We start from the raw sequence: 8396 nt of genomic DNA on the forward strand, positions 1-8396 counted from the left end.
GTCTTGGCGCTTGGCGTTGTGCATTGCCATGCCTCATGACCCTTGGCCTTGCACACCTCACATAGGAGATTGGGACATTCCCGTGGAGGGTGGCCTTGTTGCTTGCACTTGTAGCATCGGAGTCCATAGGCACGTGACGAGGTAGAGGCCATTGTGGTGGTGGCACTAGAGGTGGAAGTCGCCGTATGAGGAAGGTATGCGCGATGTGCACTTGCCATCCTCGGAGTGGTAGACACCGGATGATGGTGTTTGTCGTCTTCATGTCGAGGATCTCGTCTTCGGGCATCATCACCATGGCTTGAGGAGTGTCGTCGATGATCCGTGGAAGATGTGTGTCGATGGCGCTCATGGAGTAGCTTGTGTCGGCGGTGATCATGTGGCGACGTATGTCGATGGGGTCCATGAGGTGGTGATGGTCGACGACGATCATTTGATGGTGTGAGTCGATGACGGTCCTCGCCATGCCTAGATGATGGCTCATGCGACTTGGCATGTTTCTTGCGGCTTCTTGTGGAGCTTGGAGAAGAGTGTCGATGACGATCATGTTGGGGACGCTCTTGATGCTCCATATGGTGTAGTTGAGGTCGACGATCTTGTGCGTAAGCACGCTCATGGTGGCGCCTTGTGGAGCTCGAAGAAGTGTGTCGATGACGCTCATGTTGAGGACGCTCTTGGTGATCCAAATGATGGTGCCATCGTGGATGTCCTCCATCTTCATATGTAGCTCCCTTGGCCAAGTATGGATGCGAGGGCGCATCGTCTTTGCTCCATGTGGAGACTAGGTGAGGCTCCGCCATGGTGTCGATGTCGAAGTCGTGGCGTTGCTCCACCATGTCGTCCATGAGTGGTGAGCTAGTGTCGATGTAGAGCTCGTCGATGTCGTCCTCGAGGTGGTGCTCCACCATGTCGTCCATGAGTGGTGAGCTAGTGTCGATGTAGAGCTCGTCGATGTCGTCCTCAAGGTGGTGCTCGACCATGTCGTCCATGTCGGTGATGCTCGCGGAGCCATAGTCGGTGTAGAGCTCCTCGCGGTCGGACATGTCGATGATGGTTGTGGAGCCATGGTCGGTGTCGAGCTCCACATGTTCCTCCACATCCGCGGTGCTTGAGGAGGTGTCCTCCTCGAAGTGCTCCATGTACTCCTCCGTGTCGTCTCCGTCGCTATACATGTTAGCACGATGGTATCTATATGGTGTATGTTAGTGGAAGAAGACTACCTCGATATCTTACCGTGGTATGATAAGATCGGGCGATCCAAAAAGCCGGGGTCAAAATCAATTGTATCGGGCACTCACACAAAAACACACGCAAAAGCTAGCAAATATGGTGGTAGGTGAGTGTGGTGGAAAGCCAAAAGACGAAATCCGAAATCAAGTTTGTTGTTAAGAGTGGGTGAAGTCCAACGAAATCAAATGTCAAAGCGATGATCACTAGAAACACGGAAAAGATATGGAACACACACACGAGATGAACGGGGTTAGTGCGACCAAGGAATGAGCGGAAAAGTGTATGAAGCCCTTAATCAAGGGTGCTCGGTGTCACACTAACACAAGAAGAGATCAAAGCTTGGTTGCAAACGAAGAGACAACAAGATTTACACGCGGCCTCTCTTCTCTTTTTCTCTCTTTTGCTTAAAAGCTTTTCCCTCTTTTTGTATTTGGTGGCACTTGCACTCTTTTGTAACTATGGTGGCGCTTTGTACACTTTGGTATGTATGATGGCACTATGCACACTTGTGCTCTTTTTGTATTTTGGCGGCTTTTTCTCGCACTATGTTAGCGTTAGCTCGCTTTTGCTATCTTGCCACACGAGTTTTGCTTAGAAGCTTTACTCCACACGACACACACACCTCACAATCGGGGCCACGTGCAATGTCTCGCAACACTCGATAAGCAATGCTCGTAGGATAGATCGCAAAAGGAAGAGGGGCTACAAGGTGGGGAGCAAGTTATACCTAGATGAAAAGTTAGGCGGTGTCGTAACACACAACTTGCGAGGATGGCGACGATGGTGTCGTAGTTGCGCCGGAGTCCGGGGTGCCGAAGGTGTCGCCGCGGTGTTGATGTAGGCGCGGAAGCTCGAAAGACAAACCTTGCACTCCAAAACGGAAACCGGGCAAAATAAGTCAATGCCCGAAAATTTGGGTCACGACGAGCGATCGAAGGTGTCAAAATTTTGGAGTCGAAAAATTTCGGAAACGGTGTCAAAATTAGAGTTAAGATGAAAGGGGTAACTGTGAAAGTTTGGGGTCAAACGGGCGCCGGAAAGTTGTCAAAATTTGGAGCAAAAAGTGGAGTCAAAATGGGCGAAAACTGGGTCAAACCCGGTCCAGAACCGGTCAAACCGGACTGGGACCGGCCGGCCAGTCCGAGAACCGGATCTGGAACCGGATGGGCCCTGGACTTGGTCCGGATGGCACCGTCTGAGCCCGGTTGCAGACCGGACGGCTCGGTTTGTACTCGGTCGACCGGAATTCTTGTTGGCGTGCGAGCAGGTGTGGCGGTCGGCAGGGAGCAGGCGGCAGCGTGGTGGGTCGGGCGGCCGGAGCGCGTGCGCGCTGCACGAGGATGGCGTCGGCCTGGGGCGAGCAAGGATGGGGCGGCCCGGGGGTTGGCGAGCTGCTGTGCAGCGGCGGGATTGGAGGGCCGAGGCGTGCGGCGGCTTGCGCGTGGAGGAGCGTGGGCCAAGCGGGCCGGAGCTCAGCGTGGGGGTGGAGGCGAGCGGTGGTGGTGGGGCGGCTTGGGCCGAGCTGCAGGAAGCGAGCGGGCGGCTTGGTGGTGTGGGCGGGCCGGGCGGTGGAAGGCCGGGGGCCAAGGCGCGCGGCGGCGGTGGAGCTTGGGCGCAGGCTGGGCGGAAGCGGGAGCCGAGCTTGCTGCGCGCGGCCAGGGTGCGGGTGAGGCCTGTGCGCGTGCGGGCGGTTGGGGCGGCTGCTGCTCGCGTTGACCCGCACAGAGAAGATGAACGCGGGCTGTTCTTGACGAAAAACGGACAGAAAATGCTCAGATTCGAGCGAAATTGGACGAAATTGATGGGGAAAAGATGGGGAAGTAGTAGATCAAGCACTCCAACACCAAATCCATGGACCAAAACCACTCAAAACGCAACGAAATCGCAGATCGGTCAAGAGGCAAATTAGGGCTATTTTTGGGGATTTTTTGGAAAATTTTCTAGGAACGAAATCGGGTGGGTGGGAGGTCAAATCCGCGGTAACCAAGAGCTGCTGATACCATATGATGAGGTCTAAGACCCCGTGTGTGGCCCGATCTTGCGGTTGACCCGAAATCCAAAGGAGGGAGAGAGGGAGAGCGCGAAGAACACGACGAACACGATGAACACGATGAACTCACGCACGCACACCAACCCGATACAATCGATACTTACCCCGTGGCTCGATGGACCACGCCAATAGAATCAACCCGGAAGAGACACGCGGTAGAATTCCGAGCGGAGAGATTGGTGAGGGAGATGAATCTAGGAGTGGGAGAGAGAGTGGGTAACACTAGAATCTCACACACCAAATCCAATCATCCAACATGGGTTGCCTTGATACAAAGGGGATGAAACCCTAGGGAGACAAAGCTCATCTTCATGTTTAAGCTATCATCTTGTCTAAAGAGGTAAGGGGGCGACCTGGGGGCTTATATAGGCATACAAGGCAGCATGGGTCGAAAAGGTACAAGTTGGTGGGTCAAACCCGACGAATCCGGTCACAGGGCCGGTCTGACCGGGCCTGGGACCGGCCCATCCCGATTCACAACCGGATTCTGGACCGGCGGTGACCGGGCGAGGCTTCGGGAGCCCCGGGATTGCGTCCGGATGGCACCGGTCGTCGTTCCGGTCGAAAACCGGCCGGGCCGGTCAGGGGGCCGGTCAACCGGGCCTGTGACCGGGTGGGCCGGTCAGGGGGCCGGTCAACCGGGCCTGTGACCGGCCGGCCTCCCTCCTCCCGCTTCTTCTTCCTCTTCCTTCCTTCTTCCTTCATTCTTCCTTCCTTCTTCTTCTTCTTTCTTCCTTGCACCATGATGAATGGCTCCTCTTCCCTTCCCTCGCTTCCTTGCACCATGGGTGTTCCTCCTCTCCGGTCCTCGATGACTCTTGTACCTAATGACATATAACATGCCGACATGAGGTAGCATTCCATTCAAGGTATCTACGAGGTCGAGTATCGAGAGGAAGGAGTTCACCTTGACGCGTGTAGCGTGGGTTAGGGTTGAAGGTCCACTTGGGGGACTCTTTGGCCATGGTGTAGCGTTGACGATAGGCGGGGCTGCACTTGATGGTCTTGGTGTAGCGACGTCGGTGACCGGGGCTACATCACTTCCGCAGCTTCGGGAACCTATCCTTGCGAAAATGTACCCAGACCATATCACCAGGCTTGAACAACATCTCTTTGCGCTTCTTGTTCATCCTTGCAGCATTGCTCTTGCCTTTCTTTTCTATCAACTCTTTAGTCTTCACATGTATTTTCTTCACAAAATCTGCCCTCTTGGATGCCTCCATATTAACTCTCTCATGTATGGGCAAAGGCAACAAGTCAAGTGGAGTAATGGGTTTGAAACCATACACCACCTCAAAAGGACACAGCTCTGTGGTAGAGTGTACCGCCCTGTTGTAAGCAAACTCCACATGCGGCAAACACTCTTCCCACTCCTTCAGGTTCTTCTTGATCATGGATCTCAACAGTTGTGACAAGGTTCGATTCACCACCTCAGTTTGACCATCAGTTTGGGGATGACAAGTAGTACTGAACAGTAGCTTTGTCCCCAGCTTCCCCCAAAGTGTCTTCCAGAAGTAGCTCATGAACTTCACATCACGATCAGAAACAATAGTCTTCGGGACTCCATGTAGTCGAACAATCTCCCTGAAAAACAGGTTAGCAATATGCGACGCATCGTCGCTTTTGTGGCAGGCAAGAAAGTGTGACATTTTAGAAAATCTGTCCACTACCACAAATATAGAATCATGGCCTCTCTTAGTACGCGGCAAACCCAACACAAAATCCATACTAATATCTTCCCAAGGTGTAGTAGGTGCCGGTAAAGGAGTATACAAACCGTGAGGCTTCAGCTTGGACTTGGACTTGTTGCAAGTAATGCACCTCTTCACATACCTGTCCACGTCCCGCCTCATCTTTGGCCAATAAAAATGATCAGCGAGCATGAGTAGCGTCTTCTCACGCCCAAAGTGACCCATCAAACCTCCAGCATGTGATTCCTGCAATAAGAGCAAACGCACGAGACGATTCTGGAACACATAGTTTGTTAGCTCTAAACAAGAACCCATCATGTATGTGATATTTTTCCCATGCTTTACCAATAGCACACAAGCGGTATGGTTCAGCAAAATCATGATCGATCGCATATAAATCACATAACACCTCTAATCCAGGAATTTTAACATCAAGATGGGTTAATAGCATAGTCTTCCTAGATAGAGCATCAGCAACAATATTATCTTTTCCCTTTTTATGCTTAATAATGTACGGAAAAGACTCAATGAACTCAACCCACTTAGCAAGACGCCTATGCAAAGTAGATTGGGCTTTCAGATATTTCAAAGCTTCATGATCAGAATGTATGATAAATTCTTTTGGCCACAAATAATGTTGCCAAACCTCAAGAACTCTAATTAAAGCATACAATTCTTTATCATAGATAGGATAGTTCAACTTAGCACCAGAAAGTTTCTCGAGAAAAATATGCAATTGGGCGACCCTCTTGCATCAACACACCACCAATTCCAATACCACTAGCATCACATTCAATCTCAAATTGCTTATTGAAATCAGGAAGTGCAAGCAACGGTGCAGAAGTTAACAATCGTTTCAGTTCATCAAAAGCATGATCTTGGGCAACGCCCACTCAAATGCAACACCCTTTTTAGTCAATTCATTCAAAGGTGCAGCAATAGTAGAAAAATTGGGCACAAAACGGCGATAAAACCCAGCTAGACCATGAAAACTTCTAACTTGACTCACATTCATGGGAGTAGGCCAATTTTGAATAGCTTCAATTTTAGACACATCTACTTCTACTCCATGCTTAGAGACAACATAACCCAGAAATATGACCTTATCTTTGCAAAATGTGCACTTCTCAAGATTACCATAGAGTTTACTATCACGCAACACTTGCAAAACATGTCGAATATGTATAATATGATCAGATTCATTGCGGCTGTAGATTAATATATCATCAAAATACACAACCACAAACTTGCCAATAAAATCACGCAAAACATGGTTCATCAGTCTCATGAAAGTGCTAGGTGCATTAGTTAAACCAAAAGGCATTACTAACCACTCATATAAACCAAATTTTGTTTTAAAGGCGGTTTTCCACTCATCCCCTTCTTTCATCCTAATTTGATGATAACCACTACGCAAATCAATTTTAGTGAAAACAGCAGCACCACTCAATTCATCTAGCATATCTTCTAAACGAGGAATAGGATGACGATATCGAATAGTAATGTTGTTTATCGCTCTACAATCTACGCACATACGCCATGTACCATCTTTCTTAGGAACAAGAATAACAGGAACAGCACAAGGACTAAGGCTTATGCGGATATAACCTTTGTCGAGTAGCGCTTGTACTTGTTTATGTATCTCCTTCGTTTCTTCGGGATTCGTTCTATATGGCGCCCTATTGGGCAGCGATGCTCCGGGGATCAAGTCAATTTGATGCTCAATACCTCGCAATGGTGGAAGTCCTGCGGGTACCTCTTCCGGAAACACGTCGCTGAATTCCTGCAAAACATTAGAAACACCAAGAGGAAGAGGGGTCATGTCGTTAGAAACCAAAACCGTACCCTTGTACATGAGCACAATAGGCATGGCTGTAGGATCCTCACAAAATTCTCTCATGTCTTGTTTGGTGGCTAATGATACTAAGGAATTCACTCTCGCACTTTTCGTTATATCACTCACGGCATTACAATTCTCTCGTCTATCTATGGATGCATCCTCCAAGTTTACTTCAATCTTCTGACGAGACTCATTGACAATTTGCTGTGGTGACATAGGCTGTAAGTTAATTTTCTTGCCCTTGAACTCCAAGTGATATGTATTGGCGCGGCCATTGTGTTGCACAGACGGTCATAGAGCCATGGCCGGCCCAACAGCAGGTGACAAACCGTCATAGGAACCACATCAAATTCAATGGAATCCTTATACGGTCCAATCTCAAAATCAACTCGCACCATGTGGCTCACCTTCATCTCACCATTATTGCTCAACCACTGAATATAATATGGATGTGGGTGCGGTAGATACTTCAGTTTCAGCTTGGCACATAACTCTTTGCTTGCTAGATTGCGACAACTCCCGCCATCAATAATGACCTTGCAAGCTTTATCCGGACCAACTAGTGCCTTTGTTTGGAACAAATTACAGTGCTGTGTAGATGCACTTGACTGCACATTAAGAACAAGCTGCGAGACAACAATAGTTTGAGCTTCAGAAGGAAAAGCATCAAACCCATCACTGTCATAATCATCCTCATCCGGAGCATACGGATCAGCATCATCTCCAGTTTCATACTCATTGTCCTCATTAATTATCATAACTTTGCGATTAGGACAATCCTTCTTGAAGTGACCCTTGCCACCACATGTATGACAAACCATGTCACGGTTGCGCGCTGTCGACATGTTAGAACTAGTTCCACTTGCTGCAGGAACGGGCTTCCTTGTGTTAGACACATTGGAGACCGGCTTGCTAGACGAAGAAGGAACATCCATAGGACGCGTAGATGGCGCCGTAGAAGGCGGCGGCCTGGGCGTGTAGCGCCCGCGCTTTAGCACGGCCCCTCTGTTGCGCTTCTTCAGCCAACTGTGACTCAGCTTCTCTTGCATGATGTAGTAGCTCATTCATAGTAGCGTAGCTGTGATGACGCACAATTCCCTTGATATTAAACCGCAGACCATTCAGAAAACGCTGTAGTGTCATCTCAAGAGACTCACGGACACGGGCACGCTGCATAAGCATCTCCATCTCCATGTAGTAAGCATCAAGCTGTCAACACACCTTGTTTCAATTGGGTCAACTTGTCAAAGACGGAACGCAAGTAATTGGTAGGCACAAAACGAGCTCTCATTGCCGCCTTCATAGCACGCCATGTGATAATAGGCAGCTCACCATCTTCTTCACGAGCACGAACAAGTCCATCCCACCAACGCAATGCATAGCCATCAAATTCAGAGGAAGCAAGCTTGATCTTCCTATCTTCAGTATAGTCAGGATGTAAACGCCATAATCTCTCAATCTTCAGCTCCCATGTAAGATATTCTTCAACATCAGTACCTCCTTCAAATCGGGGAATTGAGAACTTAGGCTTACCCAAACCATCGTCTTGTTGTTGAGGAACACGTTGGGCTCCGACGGGGACAAAACC

This window comes from Lolium perenne, chromosome 1 (genome assembly GCF_019359855.2).
Source record: "Lolium perenne isolate Kyuss_39 chromosome 1, Kyuss_2.0, whole genome shotgun sequence".
NCBI lineage: Eukaryota > Viridiplantae > Streptophyta > Magnoliopsida > Poales > Poaceae > Lolium > Lolium perenne.